This window comes from Ambystoma mexicanum, chromosome 12 (assembly GCF_040938575.1).
Source record: "Ambystoma mexicanum isolate Mex_15411 chromosome 12, UKY_AmexF1_1, whole genome shotgun sequence".
Taxonomy (NCBI): Eukaryota; Metazoa; Chordata; class Amphibia; order Caudata; family Ambystomatidae; genus Ambystoma; species Ambystoma mexicanum.
The window spans coordinates 935,602,597-935,622,401 of NC_090936.1; positions in this window are offsets into that span (position 1 = coordinate 935,602,597).

The following is a 19,805-nucleotide window of genomic DNA, read 5'->3' on the forward strand; positions in this document are numbered from 1 at the left end:
AACAAGAAGGATGTGTTTTTTACAGGGGACTGAGCGACTCCATGAAAGACACTCTGGCTGTAGTCCCTGCCTTGCCTGTTCAGTAACCTAATTTAATAGACTTGGCGCTACAGGTAGATGCCCGAAGGTCAGAACAAAAATCCCAAATCCTTAAGACTCCTAGCTTTATGTTCTCTGGACCTCTGCCATCTTCTGAAGCCCCAGTGGAACCTTTGCAGATAGGGGGTTCATGGTCCATTGACTTCCAATGAGTGTGAATGGCATTGCTTGACCAATACCTGTTTCTATTGAGGCCAATCAGGGCATTTTGTGAAAGTATGCCCCAAAAAACCCAAGAGACCCTTGGGTTTAGGAAGGCTCATTCCTAGAGAAGGGGGTATGGATGAGCCCAGATTCAATGCCCTCTTTTTCCACGCAACTTTCCAGCCCTGCTGCCCCTTTGGTGATCAATGCCGTCTTATTGTTGCCCAATTCTGTCAAACACGCTACGGGCAACTATATTGACATAACCCTGGCTACGTCCCTCAATCTGCTGCTGCAGAACAAATTAAAACCCGAACCGGTTCAGGCGGTTGACGGTTCTCTCTAGATTTCTGGTCCTATAAGACAACAGACCATCACTATTGTCCTTATGATCTAAGACATGCACTCAGAAACGTCATTCTTCGACCTTATAACCACCCCCCAGTTCAGTATCATATTGGGTATACCTTGGTTAAAGGAACACAATCCGTCAGTTGATTGGACCCTGGGTTCCATAGACTTTGTAACTCATTATTGTAGGGAACATTGCCTCTCGGCAGCGTTGTCTTTTCAATCCTCTTCTCAAACTCTGGTTGCAGCTACTCATTTAGTGGGTGCGGTCACGTCCAGCATTCCTCAAGAATACCAAGACTTTCCCAATGTCTTTGACAAAGGTTGTGCTGGAGTCCTGCCCCCTCACCGCCCTTATGATTGTCCAATAGATCTGGTTCCGGATGCAGAGATACCATGTGGGTGTATTTACTCCCTATCCCCCACTGAAGATCAAGCATTGAAAGAATACATAGCCACTGCTCTTCTTCTCGGACACATTAGACCCTCACAGTCTCCTGCTGCTAGCCTGATTTTTTGTACCCAAGAGAGAAGGGGATCTCCGTCCGTGTGTTGATTGCAGATGGATTAATCAGATCACCATAAAGAGTCGATATCCCGTTCACTTGATTTCAGTGTTTCTAGAACAACTAAGGCAGGCAACCATATCTACCAAGCTAGAGCTCCGGGGGGCCTACAATCTGGTCCGTATAAGGGAAGGTGATAAGTGGAAGACCGCCTTCTGCACTCGTCATGGTCTCTTGGAATATACAGTCATGCCATTCGGGCTGTGCAATGCACCCGCCACCTTCCAGAGGTTTATGAACGATGTGTTCCACGATATCATAGACTCTTACATCATAGTCTACCTAGACGACATACTGATATTTTCCCAGTCTTACCAAGCCCATGTACAACATTTGAGGGAAATTCGCTCACACCTTAGGAACAATTCCATTTACGCCAAGGCAGAGAAATATATGTTCCATGTGACGAGATTGACTTTCTCAGATTCCACATTGCTGCCAAGGGGTTGTCCATGAATACTGCCAAGATGCAGACCATAATAGACTGGCCTACTCTGCCTACGGTAAAAGCCCTGCAATCTTTTCTGGGTTTTGCTAATTTCTATTGACGTTTCATCTCCGGTTTCTCAGCTATTGTCTCTCCCTTGATCAACCACACTTACGAGTTCTAAAGTGCCCTTTGTCTGGACCACACTTCAACAAGAAGCGTTTGACATGCTTATAACTGCGTTTACAACTACTTCAATATTACAACACTCCAATGTAGATTACCCATTTGTGGTGGTGGCCGACGCTTCATCTTTTGGCCCAGGTGCAGTCTTGTCGCAGAGATGTCTGACCTCCGGCCTGTTACATCCAGTAGTTTACCACTCTCACAAGTTTTCTCCATCTGAACTTCATTCATTACAAGGTAACTGGGAAGGAGTTGCTGGCAGTAAAAGATGCTTTTTAGGTATGGAGATACCATTTACTTGGAGCCAAGTGGCCCATAATGGTGTACTCCGACCACTGCAATATCCAGGACTTGGCTTCCATGAAGTGTCTCAACAGCCGGCAGGTTCGCTGGCATTTGTTCTTTGCCATTTTGGACTTCTGCATTAAGCATCGTCCAGGTTCAGCCCATGGTAAGGCAGATGCCTTGTCCCATCTTTCAGGGGGATGCACTGCCTATTTTCTCTGATACCATTCTAGACCAGAAACGCTTTGTTTGCCTATGTACACCACCACCTAGTCTGATCACAGAGGTCCGTGATTGGATCTAGTAACATCCAGCTAGCCTGCAGGAGTGGAATGCCACATGTTCTGAAGGTCTACCCTTCGTTCAAGACCGTCTGTTCCTGCAGGCTCATCACACTAGACTCCGGGCTCATGAATGGTCACATGATGCCCTGATCAATGGTCATCCAGGCCAAAAAAAGACTCTAGCCCTCCCTCAGCGTTGGTGGCCCTCTATGCGTCAGGACGTCAATAACTATGTGGATGGGTGTTCAATTTGTGTGCAAGGCAAGAACCGAAGCGGTAAACCCCTTGGCCTACTCCAACCTATGCCAATTACCCATGAACCCTGACACATGGTCACGATGGACTTCATCACTGATTTACTCATTGTCCGGAAATTCGACACCATATGGTTTGTGGTTGATTGCTTTATGAAAATTGCTTGCTTTGTCCCTTGTTCTGGCATCCCTTCTCATTTTGGATAGGGGTTCTCAATTGACGCCTCGTTTTTGGAAGGCACTCACAGCACTCTAGAGTATCGATGCACATTTTTCCTCAGCGTACCACCCTGAAACCGATGGCCAAACGGAACGCATCAACCAGACACTAGAACAGTATCTGCGTTGTCTATGTTTACAACATCAAGAATCCTGGTTCCATGTGTGGTGTACAGCAGAAGTTGCATATAACAACAAACCTCATTCTTTTACTGGCTTCTCTCCTTTCTTTTCTTTGTATGGTCAGCATCCCCATACTCTACCAGTATTGGATCTGCCACCTACTTTCACCCCTGCTGCTGATTCCTGTTTGAGGGATCTTACGGCTGTCCATGAGCAGACACTGTCTAATCTTCAGGATGCTCAGGCTACCATGTGTCGCTCGGCAGACTAGTGACGGCGCCCGGCCCGATATATGAGACAGGTGCCAGGGTCTGGTTGTCTACACGGCATCTCCGTATCCCAGGTTGCTGCAAGCTTCTTCCCTATTTTGTGTGCCCGTATGGAGTTACCAAGGTCATCAACCCAGTCTCTTTTTGATTAGCAGTGCCCGCCTCTTGGCACATCCACCCAGTCTTTCACACCTCCCTTCTGAAACCTTGTCCTCCCTCTACTCGCATAGTAGTGCCACCTCTGCCTCTTGTCCAAGGCTCCTCAGATGAGTATTAGGTCCGCGCTGCTCTTGACTCCCGCTATTGCAGAGGTCACCTTCAATATCTGATCGATCGGGAGGGTTTTGGGCCTGAAAAGAAGACCTGGGACCCTGCGGCTAACGTCCATGCCCCTGTTCTGGTGTCCCGGTTCCATCAGGAATTTCTGTCATGCCCATAGGGTCATGGGCCTTTGAGGGGGGACTCTGTCATGCGCTTACTGTGGTCCCTGAGTTGGGCTCCTCTAAGGCCCCCATTTTTGCGCTGACTCTGGGGCCGCCTTGCCTCCTCACCTCCATGTCTGCAGGGGTTGCAGGGGGGCTTCCGCACTGCCATCACAGCTCCGTGGCACTTTCGGGGACCTGCCTAGGTCCGTTTCTGCACAGCGCTCATTGCAGCGTTGTTGGCGGTTGCTATGGCATCTCTGGGACGCACGACGAGCGAAATACATTCCCGCTCTAGTGACCACCACTAGGTCACGTGACAAGACACAACCAGGAAGAAGCCCATAAAAGCCCCAACCACCCTTCATTTAGTGCTTCTCAGCTATCATTGTGAGTGGCGTTTTGGGTGTTGTTTCCTGATTTCCTGTTTCTGTGGTGTTGACCTTGGCTCTTGTCTACTGGATTGCCTTTGGATTGTCCCTGAATATTTTGGCTGACCTTGTGATTTTTTCTCCTGGTTTTTTCTGACTCTGGCTTTTTCTATTTCAGATTGCTTCTGTATTTCCCTTGTGCTTTGGAGACCTGGATTTGCTTTAGGACTCTGAAAATACTTTGGACGTGGGTTCTGCATCTTTTGGATTTTTTCCCTATAAATTGCTACTGGACCATTGACTGGAACACTCTCCATTATTTCATACTCTGCGAGGGAGGTTTTTCCACGTCTGGGTTTTTCCCTTAACTCCATTCTACCTCCTTCTGGTGCTTTGCTAGGTAGGCTACAATACCAGTTTCTGTACATTATGGTAGTGCAAATTATTGTGTCCTACTATTGCTTCTTTCTTTCCAGCTGTCTGGGGATCCGGTGCTGCCATTCCAGTCCACCTGTGGCCCTAATAACTGGTCAGGGAGTGGTGTTCGCTTCTCTGACTGGTGCTTGGGGACGGGGGTATTTGGTCCACTCGGGAGATCACATCTTGACAAGTGCTGAAGGGGGTTGGTGGGTGTACTGGTGTCCACTAGATATTGGAACTGGAACCTGGCCACCGTTCTCAGTGGCAATGGTATGAGTTAGCAGGGAAGGGATTAAGTAAAACAGGAAGAGAAAAGCAGAGTTTTCAGAAGTTTCCAGAACTTAAGGAAGTCCAGCTGAAGTATGAGAGGAACAGAAAGGCTGTTCCAAAGAGAGGCACTTGCCGAAGAGAGACACATGCCTCCCGCTCTCTGTTTGAAAAAGTGTTTCACAAGCAGAGAATTGCAGTTAGAGGAACGGAGGGCAGTATTTAGGGAGACAAAGCTGGAGATATTGTAGTTCCAGGCACCAGAAAGCCTTGTCAATGATACAGAGGATCTTGAATTTCATCCTTGCAAACACCAGGAGCCTAGATTAGCCAAAGGGGACATAGACAACAAAGAGGGAGGTTAAGGACATCACGTGAGCCAGAGGGACGAAATAGATATCAAACAGCCACATTGATAGTATAGAACCGGGGGTGCTCTGTAGGTAGACAGTGAGGTGGTGGAGTAGAAAGAGCCGAGTTGCAGCTGGGAAGGGTGGTAAGTGAGGAAAACAGGTCAGCCAGTCCAGTGCCCAGTCTAAGATGCTAAAGGTAGTCATACGTGGTCAAATGGTCAAGTATCATCCACAATCGACTATATATGGGTTTCCTCAACCGTACAAAAAGAAATGAAAAGCTTCGAAATCATCGAACAGGAAGACAGCGATCATAACATTCTTAAAGCGACATGGAGGAGTGTAAAGAAAGAGAAAAACCTAGAGAAAGCACATAAAGTGGAATTGAACCCATCGATAAATCAAATAAGGTTATCAAAGGAGGATATTCGATCATTGAAAGGGATCATCAGCGAAACCGATACCGCCGGGTCCGGACACCTTAACTATGAAACTCTTTTGGAGGTCTTTATAATAAAGATATCAGGGCTCAAAAACAATGCCATTGTACACAAGCACAACTATAGTAGTCAACTAGTTGAAAGAAGGAAACAACTTAGAAAGGAAATAAGAGATTGTAACAGAGGAACAAAAGATACCACAGAAGAAAGACTGGGAAAGATCAAGACAAGTCGATCCCAATACAAAAACTGGTTATCAGAATTTAGAAACATGAGACAACAAGAACAAGGGGAGGTAATGATAAAGACCCTACAGAAGATTAACACCAGAGACACATGGGACTTAATTAACAACTGTAGATTAAACCAACAAAGTAGATTGAGTGGAGGGGTTTCTGAACAAGATTGGATAAAGCATTACACCAAAGTATTTTCAGCCAGATTAGAAGATTCGGACCTGCCTGAGGCAATTACCGAGCACGCCTGGATCACAATGATGGATGAGGCGGAAATAGAGTCTGTAATTCAAAAACTGAAAGACTCCTCCGCAGCCGGACCAGACGGGGTAACAAATATCCATCTGAAAAAAGATCCACAATCATGGGCGGCAATAATAAGCAAACTGTTTAAAACAATAGAGACTCAAAGAAAGATTCCTGACATTTGGAACAAAAGTATAACATTTCCGATCTACAAAAAGGGCCAACGCGACTTGCTGATCAATTATCGACCAATTTCACTATTGGCCACAATTGGAAAGCTCTTTGCATCAGACCTACAGAAGAAATTGACTAAGTGGGCAGAAATAAACAGCATCATAGACCCACGACAAACAGGATTCACGAAGCGAACCAGTACTGATTTAAATCTCTTCATCCTGTCAATGCTCAAAACAAATGCTATAGAACATAAAAGGGAATTACATCTTGCATTTATTGACTTAAGTCAAGCATTTGACACGGTTAACATACGAAAGCTTTGGGAAAAGCTGAAAACATTGAACTGTCCTACAGAGATGATGAATCCAATAAGAGCCCTTCATCAAATACAACAACACAAATCCGGCTGAACGAAAAAGGAGACTTGACGAACAACATCACAATTAAGAAGGGCATGAAACAAGGGTGTCCGCTCGCCGCCACGTTGTTCAAATTGTACCTATCTGACCTACCGAAAATAACATCTAATATAAGAATTTTCAGCCCAAAAATAAATGATCAAGAAGTGGCATTAATATGCTATGCCGATGATATAGTCCTAACTAGAATCGGTCTACAGCGACTTCTTAACAATCTTCAGAAATACATGCTAAAGAACGAATTGATCATTAACGTTGAAAAATCAAAGATCATGACAGTAAGTGGCATGAACAACGCCACTATGAAAAAATTCACGTGGAAGATAGGAGGAGATACATTAGAAAGAGTCTGAGAAAAGATATCTGGGTGTCGGAATCAACATCTCAAGTGTGGAAAAAAACTGGGAAGAAATTCTGATAGCAAAAGTTAAGAACTTGTGAATGGGAAATATGGAAAATTCTCCCTGAGGCCCGTGATGCTGTTCTATGTGCAAAAAGTACTACCATCTCTAACCTACGGTAGCGAAGCCGGAGTGAATCTTTCCCATAAAATCTGGTCCAAGTTGGAAAGTGGGATTTGGAAACCCATATTGAGGCTACTGATGAATACCCCGACAGTAGCAATAAGAGCAGAGCTTAGGCTAGAGTCACTAGAGGCCACCATGAAATGGAAATCACTAAGTCTGCTGAGGAAAATACTTGAAGGGAGTCCAGCTCTGGGCTACAAAATCATAGCAATGAATGGTTTGGGAAAGAGTTCAGCTTATTTAAACCATTGGAAAAGGGAATGGACTCAAGTCCTATTAGATTTGGAATCGACAGAAGAAGAACTAGTCTCAAATCCCAACAAAGTAAAAGAAAAATTGTTCAGACAAGACTGGATATCTACAAGATAAGCCAAAATGAAACTAAAAAATATAAAAAACATGGCTGTAGAGCACCGGAGGAGAAAAATGCTCCCAGAGTACTTGACAAGATTTCCGTCAAAATTTCATAGAGGATTACTAATGAAAATTCGGCTAGGAGTGTACCCGACCAATGACTATAAAAACAGAACTGGCGGCAGAGGAACTATGAAGAGGCGCTGCAGATTTTGCACAGATAACGATCACCAGGAGATACCTTCACATCTCCTCATGAATTGCAGAGCGGTAACAAAAGTTAGAAATCAAATGCTGACAAGTCATATGGCTACAATGACACAAAGTAATGCTGAGGATAGATGGGATTATTTTATTCAAGGACACAATCCCAGATTCTCCTGTGCAGGTATAAACTTTCTTGAAAAAATATTGAAAGACAAGGACAATGAGGTTGCAAGAGAACTCATGGAAAAAGACTTGTGTTAAGAACATTTAATGAAGTTGGTCAAAAAAAAAAAACATTTCTTCGAAGAAGGTCATGAAACGGACCTAAAAGGAAAAAGTGTGATAAAAGTTTTGTAATGTAAACTAAATTTTACACAATAAAAAAAAAAAAAAAGTATCATGTAACCGTTTAATGTGGATAGAATGGTGGACCGTGTGAAAGGCAGAGGAGACATAAAGGAGCACTATCCTCAATTGTCCTACTATCATAAATACCAAATACAATTCAAGTATATCATTCCATCATATCACAAATACTGTATTCTCTCCCTACAGTACCTATAATTACTATACACATATTACTATACTATGTGTTGTCAGTGGCCAGATTCTTGGGGGCATGGCCACAACCACCACAATATAATTAAACCACATGAAAAGTATGTATAATACACCTTCAAATACCAAGACTCACCGAGACCCCTCTGCCAGCCAAATGATGTCCACGGACACTAAAAGTGACCACAGACTCGGCGGCACGGGCAAACCCCTTATTCACCTATAACAACTGCTCTATATACACTTTATTCTACACCCCAACCCTTTCCACGCCCTCTTTCAGCCACCAAATAACCCCACGTGTGTTTCCCAATTCCAGAATTTTTTCTCATGCTGCTATCTGCAGACAACGCAATCTGTCTGTGGATGCAACATGGCGGCCGTTTGAAAAAATATGACACACTTTATGTTTTTCACCATCCAATCAGCGGGTGCGTACGATGTCCGTGACTAGCACGCCGACCCCTGATCAGCAAGTGAGTCAGCGGACCGGACCCAGATATCGCTCATCTACTTTTTAGCAATTTTTTAAAGATCTACTGGACGGATTTAAATCAAATGTACAAAAGTATGCTTTCGGGACCAAGTCGCCGCTCCTAGCGCACATTTTGTGAAAATCCGTCCAGCTGTTTGGGATGTAGGCACAAGCAAAACATGTTTTCCATTGCCTCTAAGAGGCTTGCCACAATCTCTGGGACTTCCCCCATAACTTTGCCCCCCTGGATAAAACCGCACCAAATTTCGTGGAATCATTCCGAGGGGGGCATATACCTTTTTTTGCAAAGTTTGGTGAGGGTTGACAAAGTTATAAGCCACGCAAAAGTGCTCTTTCTACGAGTTGAGCAACTTAACCATAACTCCAGGGCCCTCTAATACTCCACTTGCTCCTTTGACTGCTCTCCTCCCTGTGTTATAATTATCACGTTTGATGTTTGGTAACTTGACTGCACTCTGCTAACCTTTACAGTCTCACACTATAAAGGACATTGCATTGGACAGCAACACGTAACACGCTACACTAAACATTACTTTATCTTTCTTATTTTATGAAAAAATATTCTTGTCTTGTCCTGCGCTATCCTACGCTGTTCCCTTACCACGCGGAATATGAGAATCCAGCAATGCAATTCAGCAGAGCACCCGTGCAAGCTGAACAGTGTGAAACAATGGTGGCGTTATCCTGTTTGTTTTCTTTTTATGGGGCGTGGGGGGGAGCTCTGCATTAATTGATGAGGGGCATTTCTATAGTAGGACCCACCCATTGGACAGCACAGCGCTTTAAAAGTAATAAGCTGGATGGACATTCAAAGATGGGGAAGGGCCTATGGAAATAATACTGGTGTCATTTCGGGTTTTGAGGTATAGAAGAAGAATCCCGAGTACATTCGTTTTTTTAAATTGGCATGGGACAACTTTAGGCCCCAGCACCATAAATAAATGTGGCCCAGTGTGTAATCACCATTTTTGAGTGTTTGTGATACACTGGTTGGTTAGTGCCGAAAGAGCATTTCCGCAACGGTGTGTGGCAATCAGTGCTTTCTGAAGAGAATGGGGCTGCTAACGGACAGCTAGAAAGTGCAGTTTAGTACACCTGCCCTCATTGGTCCCTCATTGGTCCCCAAAACCAGCCCACAATTGAACGCTGGGCATTTTTCAAGAGATGCATTTGTAGGTCGCTGGGGTTCCTTGAGAAGAGGGCCACATTTTTGGAGGCAAGCCCTGTTTGCAGTTTCTTTTTCTTGGTGCCAGGCCCTGCCTGTTGTCTTTCTGGTTTTTCTCTGGTCGTTGCAGCATCCACCGCTGATAGGTTTGCTTTTGTGTTAGGAGGTTTATTCAACATGCACCACTTTATGCAATCCATCATATTTTGAATGCAGTACATGTGTTCATGGTGAGCCAGTGTAGATCATTGACTATTGGAGTGGAGCGATCACGGACGTCATTGCATCAACATGTCAGGGGTAGCGGAAGTGACATCACACGACCCCTGACCTCTGTTGACATCACTGGAAATGATGCCATTTTACCCTACCCTGAAGTGACGTCACAGGAAGCGATGGAAGATGACCTTCCACCCCTTGACAAAACAGGAAGTGTTATCACATAACATTATTTCTAAGTACACTACAAAAATTATGGTTACAATATCACTGTAAAGTGATATACATTTCATACAAGAATAGATCACCATATGTATTGTTAATATCAGTGCGTATAGGCCCATATTACCAAATTACTGTGAATACAAGCAGACGTCCACGGCCAAACGAAAATGATGTGTCATTGTATAGCATTTACGCTTAAGCATTTCATATAGAATAAATATACATACAATATCACCCAACCTGTGTTAGTACTCATTTATCAACCTCAGCAGGATTAAAGGCTGAGTTTACCTTGCCGGGAGTCGCACCTGCAACCTGCAGATCACACACACATTGCAGCAGCGAGCGCTCAACCCACTAAGCTATCTTACTGCTATAGCTATCAGAAAATCAGCCACTCCAGAAACAAAGAGTTCCATGCTGCTGGCCACAGCCCATGATCCTCAATTTAAAAAATAAAAAATAATCTTTTTTACATTTTTCTAGGGGTAGCAAGGGAGACCTCAGGGGACGCAGGTGCGACCCCTGGCAACCCCTAAACGATGTCCATGGGTGTGATCTGATCCTTTATTGCCAGAAACAAGACATGCATCTGAGTCAGGGGTGGCCTTGATAGGACAAGAGATGACTTTCTCCATCAACGTGTCAAACCACAAGGGCTCATACTACTGCTTTCAAATCTTCCAGAGGAATAAGGGTTTTGGCTTTCTGTGTAAGGTGTACAAGGTATGTTTGATAATGTCTTGCTGGGAGATGTTTGCTATGTGACGTTACATCCATACATTCTTGCTGATTTTAAGATGCTGTTCTTACTGTGGTTTCTACTTTGCTTGATTTTAATGTAGTTAGCATTGGAACAGAGCCAGTTCTTGACTTGAAAGGCACATTCCGTTACTTTGAGTGGCCCGCTCTACCAAAGGAGTTGCCATTTTTCAGTTTTAGGGGCCGATTATCGCACAGAAATTGTGCAAGGGCCGCGCGCTGAGAAGGAAACTGTGTGCAGAAAAAAAAAACGCACCCTGTCTATTCACCTTTCAAACAGTGCGTGGTGTTTCCGTAAGCAGGCCTGTGACTCGGGGACCCTGCGCGTGATACCCCGTAACTTTATCTGGCACCCCGAAAACAAGCATATAAAAAAATTGTAACTTTGCAATAACTCGTGAAATTTGCGTGCAAACCCGCGTAAAATGTTCCTTTACCCTGCTACACTGCTTACGTACACCTCTAAGTTACATTGGAACCCCGATTGAGTACACACACCCTGAAATCCGACATGCAACCCCACCTGCGCACTGAAAATGCTACGCGCAAGTGCACTTACACCTGCCTTCCGGTGGCGGATCATATGAAGGACTTGTGTGGCCATTTCCAAGCCGAGACGTTGTCTGATCGAATCCATGAATACATCTCGTGCTGCGTAATAGTGGGCTTACGAGGGACTGTCTGCAGGCTGTCCCTCGGAGCACCCACTTTTTCGCAAGTTCTTCCCCATTTTAGGTGTTCCGCCTACTTCCCAGCCCTCTGCGCAGGCCACGCCCACACTCTGCTCGGAGACACGCGCAAGGCCCTCGACGGCTCGCACAGACATGCCAAGCCAGTGCGAAATCCATGCGAGTCCAGGTAAAAGTACCACACATTCAGTTCCATGAATCGACAAAGGCAAATTTGCATGCAGTTGCGCATGCAAGAACCCTATTTTCTGTGCAGATAATTCCATGAATAAGTCCTTTAGTTCTTAAAGAACTAAATGGTAGAAAGTTGGTAGAAGTATGATTGGAAAAGTGGCATTTGGAAGAAAAGCCGGGTTCTTGTGTATGGGATTGGATTGTTGATAAGAATGAGATCATCTTGCTTAAATTCCTGACTTGGTGTTATTCAGGGAGGAGAAGAAGTTAAATGGGATCAGCTTGCTTTACCCAGTGATATGTCTCAGCTTGGTCTATGTTGTGTGTTTGGCTGGGGTCATAGTAATTATTTCATACAGTAATTCTAAGTTTGGTTGATGATACCAAGGGCCTGATTTACAAAAGCGTTTTACAATGGCACAATCCCATTTCAATCCCCTTGAAAAGCTCTTTGTAAATCAGGCCGTCTGGTATGGTAGGGATGAGATGAAACTGTCTTTCGTATAGAGCAACCATACTGTTAGTTCCACAGAAAAATGTAACTTGGGATAGTATTTTGTTCATAGCCACTGTCTCTACACTGGTGGTTATTTTGTTACACAATTTAACAGGGAGAAAGACTCTCTTTGCATAAAGGGTAATTGGGCAAATTGCCTTGGTCAAAATAGGAAATCGGCCATTGTGTAAAGGGACATTGTAGTGCATTTGATCTGCATTACGTTTCATCACTTTTAAAAGGGGCAATATGCTTTATTTATTTATTGGATATGTGTAAGGCGTCTATAAAACAAATGGTGTTTCAAGGCGCCTCATTGGAAAAAAGGGAGGGGGGCAAGGGAAAAGATAACAATAGCGGTCGCCTTGTGACCGTGCAAGTGCAGTAACAAGAAGTGCGAGGGAGCGGGGGGGGAGTGCCAGTCTGCAAGAATGCAAACGGTTAGGGTGGGAAGGGATGTGCAGGGCAGGGGAGAGAGTCCAAGTCAAAAAGGCGGGGGAGGGAAGAGGGCCATAGGGGCTAGTTGAGTGCTAAGGGGAGCCCAGGAGGGCAAGTGCCAGGGAGTTGCAAGTGGTGCAGGGTTCACATGCTAAGTGCGAGGAGGGAGCTGGAACTGGTGCCCTGTAGTAGTCAGAGGGAACCAGGCAGCCAGTCACTGAGGCAGATGGGAGTGTTAGCAGGGGAGGGGGAGAGGGAAGGAGATAGAGAAAAGGGAGGTCTTGAGGAGCTTCTGGAACTTAACCGGCTGAAGCCTGAGCAGGACAGGGAGACCATTCCAGAGGGAGGCTCCTACGGAAGAGAGAGATCTACCCCCCACCCACGACTCTCTGCTTAGAGAAGCAACTTATCTGCAGAGATTTGGAGCTTGAAGACCGAAGGGCTCTCGTAGGGATGTATTTACGGAGAGAGAGTTGAATGTAGCGGGGACTCATGCCCCAGAAAGCCTTGTGGATGATGCAAAGGGTCTTGATTTCGATCCTAACAGCAACCGGGAGCCAGTGGCGAGATTGATGTGCATGTCCTCAAGCACCACAGTAAGAGCTTGGTTTTAGGTTAGAGTCCTCTATATGAAAGTCAGATAGGCCCATTCTGATATATCCAGGCAATAGTACTTCATGGATATTTTGGGATATTTCTTCCACTGTGAATTCATAGCAATGTGGGTCAATTCAACCTCAAATCTGCAGGCACACCGGGAACCTGTGGCTGCATTACATGCAGTAATGCATTCCTACTCCAATGTCCCTAGCATTGGGTAATTCTACAGGCAATATCCAATCTTGCCTCATTTGCCAAAACTAGCCATGGAATTGCACTGGGGAAGGGGAGTGGTTGCAGTGTTCGGCATTATAGTTCATATATCGCAGGATTGTGCTCTGTATAGGAGACGTCACTGCATTCAAGTGGTGCCAGGCCCTGTAATCAGGGAGTTTCCTGCATGCATGCAGTGGCTACTTTTGCTATCACTGCTACGAAGGGGAAATGATGGAAATGTCCAGGAATGAACCTGTTCGCCTGTTGTGATATTTGCTGGGATATTTCTTATGACCCTTTGAGCCGGCTCAGAAGGAGCCCAGGAGAGTACAGCGCATCCTTTCACTCACATGGTTTCCGGAGGAAGGGTTGTCAGAGCAGGGAGTATTGGTAACAGTTCACATATGCCATAGTTCTTTCGCACGCCATCACAATGAGGATTCAATATTAGTCCAATTTCCTTTGCAAAAAGGAATAATGTATCACTAATGAACTGTTCTGTCCATGAAGGCCAGCTCATCAGCCACACTGCGGCATATACAGAACACAGAATCCACTCCAGAGTCCACGTGTGTCTTCAAAGAGTGGGTCTCGACTATGCCACCTCCAATCAGCACCTCTTTGAGGGAACACTGCCATCCATTGGGAAAGCCTATATTGCCCAATGCCATTATTGCAGTAACAGGTTCTATGAATTACTTCACAGATGTCCCTTCTGTCATATTTAAACGACATTATAAAGAAGGCAACTGTGCACTCTAGTGTTGAGAGGGAGACAAATGTAGGCCCGACACCTAAATGAAAATGACCTGCACATTGTCTGTCTGTCTATCTGTCTGTCTATCTATCCACAGAAGAGTTGATGAGAGAATAAGAGGGAGAGGGAGTGTGCAAAAGCGCGTGAGAGAAAGACAGTGAGGTTTATTTTAAATAAGCCATGCTAAAATAAAAAAAGAACAGTCGCTCATTTTTGGAATACAACGTTTTTATATTGCAATATAAAGAAATAAAATACAACAATAACCGGTCAAACGACCAGCAATAGAATATAACAAAACCATGCCATAAAACTGGGTAACAATAACAAGTTAACTAACAAAGACCATCTAATGAAGTCAAGGAAAAGAGAAGAAAGCTATAAAGAGAAACAAGAAAAAAAAGGAACAATAGTAAAAAGTAGGAAATAACATATTCAAATAACTTCAACATTGTGAATCATGGAAGCATCACACATTATTAAGGACTGCATAGCCATGGTAAATACAGGAAAAAAGTATAGTAAGTCATGAAACAATGGACTTGAGATCTCCAGGAAACAGAATTATACAAACGTAACCCCTACATCACCCACATACATCAAGGAAGCATCCCCATATGTCCCACAACTTACCAATGTCTCCCGCTTGTTTGTGAATAGCTTTCTCATAAGTGGAGACAGCGAGCAGCTCCTCCACCCAGTTGTCGATGCAAAAGGAACCACTTAATTTCCAGGACCTTAACATCATTTTTTTTTCGATCATGCAAGCGCTGAGAATCCAGACCCTTTTGCTGAATGAAACTTCCTCCATCAGAGACACATCTCCTGGAACCAGCAGAGAGGCTGTCATAGGAACTGTACATTGTAGAACCAAACCCATTCTTTCACAGACACTCTCCCAAAACGTTTTAGTCTTCTGGCAGAACCAAATCGGATGACAGAGGGTGCCCCTTGTGTTTTTACACTTGCAACAAATTTCTTTCTCCAGAAGGTGTCTTTTGGATAACCACAAGGGCGTCCAATAGGACCGAAAAATAAGCTTTGTCTGTGAGGCTCTGAGGCTCCAGTCCATACTCATCAGGCGTGTATTTCCACAGCAATGTCGCCAACAATTCTGATCAACATCTTCCCCTAGTTCTTCAGCCCAAATGTTCGGTAACCTCAGGTCTCTTTTATGGCAAGCCTTTAAAACCTCATACATTGTAGCTGCTGGATGAGAGGCAACTTTGCAGATCTTTAAAGTCGACCAAGCTGTATTCTGAGCCGCCTATTGAGACACATCCAAACTTGCAGTAATAATGCCCTTTAACCTTCTATATTCTGTGTATGTACAATCCGACATGTCAAACGAATGGCTCAATTGCGCATATGATATCCATTTGTCACCTTCAATTAGATCTTTAAGGTATTTTATACCTGCAAAAAAACATCCCGGCCAAAATAGGACTTGTCCCTGTGATTTCAAAGCCGGGTTAAGCTAGATGGAGGCATCAGGGAAAAAGTAAGGCTCAGTATTCATGCGTTTAGAAATATCACGACAACAGTCCTGTAAGAACCCAGTCAATGGATTGATCCCTTTAGATGTTTTTTTCTTGGTCGTCAGAATAACTTTTGAATCCAACTGCAACAAAGCACTGCACTCCCAAGCTAAAGTTTGTGTCACCCCCACACCTGTTCCTATGATTTTACATAGATGGCGAGTTGTAAATGGCAAGTGGTAGTCGACAAACTTTGGTAGGTTCATACCCCCTTGCTTTAAAGGGAGCTTCATTTTCCATATTGCGAGTCTTGGTGGTTTTCCATCCCAAATTAATTTTTGCATGATTCTGTCAATTTCCTTGAAAACATGTCCCAGTGTTTTGATGGGAAGCATAGATAAAATATAATTTATCCGTGGAGCCAAATTCATTTTTATACAATTGATTTCTCTCCACATGGATAGTTTCAAATGTCCCCATCTATCTAGGTCAGATTTGAGTTTTGGTAAGATCATTATGAAATTCATTGATGGCAACTTGTTCACTTCAGGACCAATCCAAATACCCCGATATTTCATCCAGCCGTACACCAGGTAAACTGGAACTGTGCACAGGTGTGTTGTACACAAATATTGTTCACCGGGAGGATCTCGGACTTGCTCCAGTTCACCTTATAGCCGGAAACTAATGAGAATTTTTTGATGTCTCTCATCATTTAAAGTATGCAAGTTGCAGGGTCTTGTAGGGCAACCAGTAGATAATCTGCATATAGCCAAAGTAGATTTTCATGGTCATTCCCGGTTATTGGTTGAAGACAAGCATCAGTTCGTAGTAATGCTGCCAATGGCTCCATCGATAAGATGAATAATAACGGCAAAAGCGGGCAGCCCTGCCTGGTACCCCTATGAAGCTGGAAAGCGTCCGAAATGAGGCTATTTTTAAATACAATTCTCGATAGATTGGTGTAAAAGAGCCGTACCCAGGGCTTTAAGAGTCACTCATTTGAGTTCATATGATGAGTTATTGATATTTCAAGGAACACTAAATCCCACCTGGCATCTTTTCCAACCTTGTAGCATTGTGAAGCAAACTGACAGCCTTGAATGTACATAAACTGGCAATTGAACTGTATTAAACACATATAAGCTGGTTAGATAGCTCAGCGGGTTGAGTGCTTGCTGCTGTGATCTGAGCGTTATCTGCAGGTCGCTGGTTTGAATTCCGGCAAGGCCAACTCAGCCTTTCATCCTTCCAAGGTCAATAAATGAGTACCAATTTCGGTTGAGTGATTTTGTATGTAAATATGTGCTCTGTAAAGCTCTTTGGATTAAGGCGCTATATAAATAACACAACAATATCATTATATATTTGGGATTCATTCCAGCCCCTTGTTAATTTTGGGGCAGGCACATCCTGTTTGTATTATGCATGTGAACTGTAGGCTGGGTGACAGGGATTATATTGTCCTGACTTCCTGGGTCTTTTGCTGTGCCGTGAGGGAATCCACTGATCCGCCTGCCTGGACTGTGCTAACCTATTGTAAACGCCAGGCGGCAGTGCTGAGCTGGTCCTGCGTCATTCCACTTACTGTGGAAAGAATCTTATTGCCGATGGATTGCGTTATTCAAACATGTTCCTAAAACTCATGTGGGTCTGGGGCTGATCAGCATCTTCGAGTACCATTTCAGCCGCAAGCAATTAAATGCACTCCCGAAAAACATACATTTGGGAAACTCCTATGACACAGAATAGAATAATATTAACTTTTCTCCTGCAGGAGGTCCAGGTATAACGCACTGGAGATGACGAAGACCTTCTGAATAGAAAACATCTTTAGAATACATGGGCACGTTTGCCAAATATGTTATATGAATTGCCCTGAAAATTCATACACAAATCAATCTGAATCACTTATTAACCCTACATGTTAGCAAGAGATTGTTCAAATGCAGGTCAGGCAGCGCGCACTGTATCAGAGAAACGGCTATGATGAGACTAAAGCTTAAAGTAGCGAGTACGGAGCACAGCATTCGAGGCAACTGGCTTCAACCCAGAAGTTACCTTACACCTGCTGGCATTAAGAAACGCAACACTGCCAACTCAAAATATAAGGTTTAAATGAGCACGATGCAGGGGGCTTGGCTAGTGCCTGGCAGTTTAAAGGTGTGTTGGCATTTTGGGCTTATGGAAGTAACCCCATATTCAGAGGGGGAGTAATGAAGAAATATGGGCATATGAGGTGGTAAGCGATAGGAGGCCGCAGCCACTTGATAGAGACCCTACAAGAGGCCAGACGGTCCACAAACAGGGGTTCAAGGAAATGGAAAGATGCCAACAGACACTGCAATGTCAATTGGACCAATAAAATATTTCTATTCAGACACTCTGATAAAAGTCAGATTGAACACCTCAGGCCTTTTAACTAAGGAAATATATACGAACAAGGCACTAAAGCAAGGCGGCCCGTTGGCACCAGAGTTTAACCTCTATATTTCCGATATCGAGCTAGCCTTTAAGGTCACCAGACGTTTTCCACCGAGAATAGCAGGCATCGCGGTCGGAAGACTTGTTTACGCTGATGATGTGGTACTGGTGGACCAGACACCAGTGGCCCTTCAGAGACAATTGAATTCACTACAAACCTATGGAGAGTCAAACAGCCTTTTAATTAATCCGAGAAAATCTAGGATTATGTCCCTGGGAGAACGTAAGGGATGAGGAACGAAAAACCCTCCAGAATGGTATCTACTGGGAGAGAACATCCCAGTAGTGAAGTCCTTTACTTACTTGGGAGTATGTCTGAATAACCAGCAAAAGTGACATCCCAAGAGTGGAGGCTTTAAGAAGGAATCAAGGGGTTTGGCTGGACAGGGGAGAATACTCTTCAAAAGATACTGTGGATTTTCAATGATCCCCCTGATCTCATTTTACCGGATACAAGTGATGCTTATCCTAACCCATGGAGCCGAAACCTCATTCACCTTCGAAGCAGCAAACTGGCCAAAACTTGAAGGTATATTTTGAAAAGAAAGTACTCTGTCTTCCAAAGACCACTCCAATACAGTTGATGTGTAGGGAGTTGGGGCTAACATAATTGAAGGCTATAGTGTGTTGGAAAACCCTCTCACTTTTTAGGAAGTGTATAGAAGAACATGCAAGGGGTGGATTCGTAATCTTAAAAAATCCCTAAATGAAAGAACAGAAATAACCCTGACGGAATGGGAAACGACCTGCAAAGCTGTACTATCCGACTTAGGGGAATCTGAGCAAAGTCTTCTTTCAGATCCAGATACGATTAAAAATAAATTGTACATGCAGGATTGGATACTTGCGCAAGAGGAAAGATCAAAGTGCAAACTCCATGGGAAATCACTAGAGGAACCACAAAGCTTAAACTCCCTGCCAAAATATCTGCAACTCTTTCCAAACTGGTTCTTTAGGGACCAGTTCTTGAGATTTCGCCTACATCTTTTCCCCACTAGAGAAATACTAAGGTCTAGAAAACCCGAAATTGTAGATTATGCCAAGTGGATCTTTCAATAGGAACTTTGAAACATCTGGTAATTATCTGTCCAGCCATAAACGAGCTGAGAGTGAAACGCATGACTGAGGTGATAACTAAATATGGCCTTAGGCCAGTGGAAGAATGGTGGAGATTCTTGTTGGGCGGAGAAGAGGTACCGATTACGCTGGCACTGGTCAAACTCCTTGCTTTGATTTTTAGGAGGATTGCAGTCACAATCACGCACTCATTGGATTTATCTGACTGAAACGTCGCTGTGGACAGGTGACATACTGGACTTGTTTTTTTTACCTTAGAGTGTTTTTATTTGAGTAACTGAATAGCTAAAGGTTGTCTATTATGTGTAACCATATAAAGTCAATA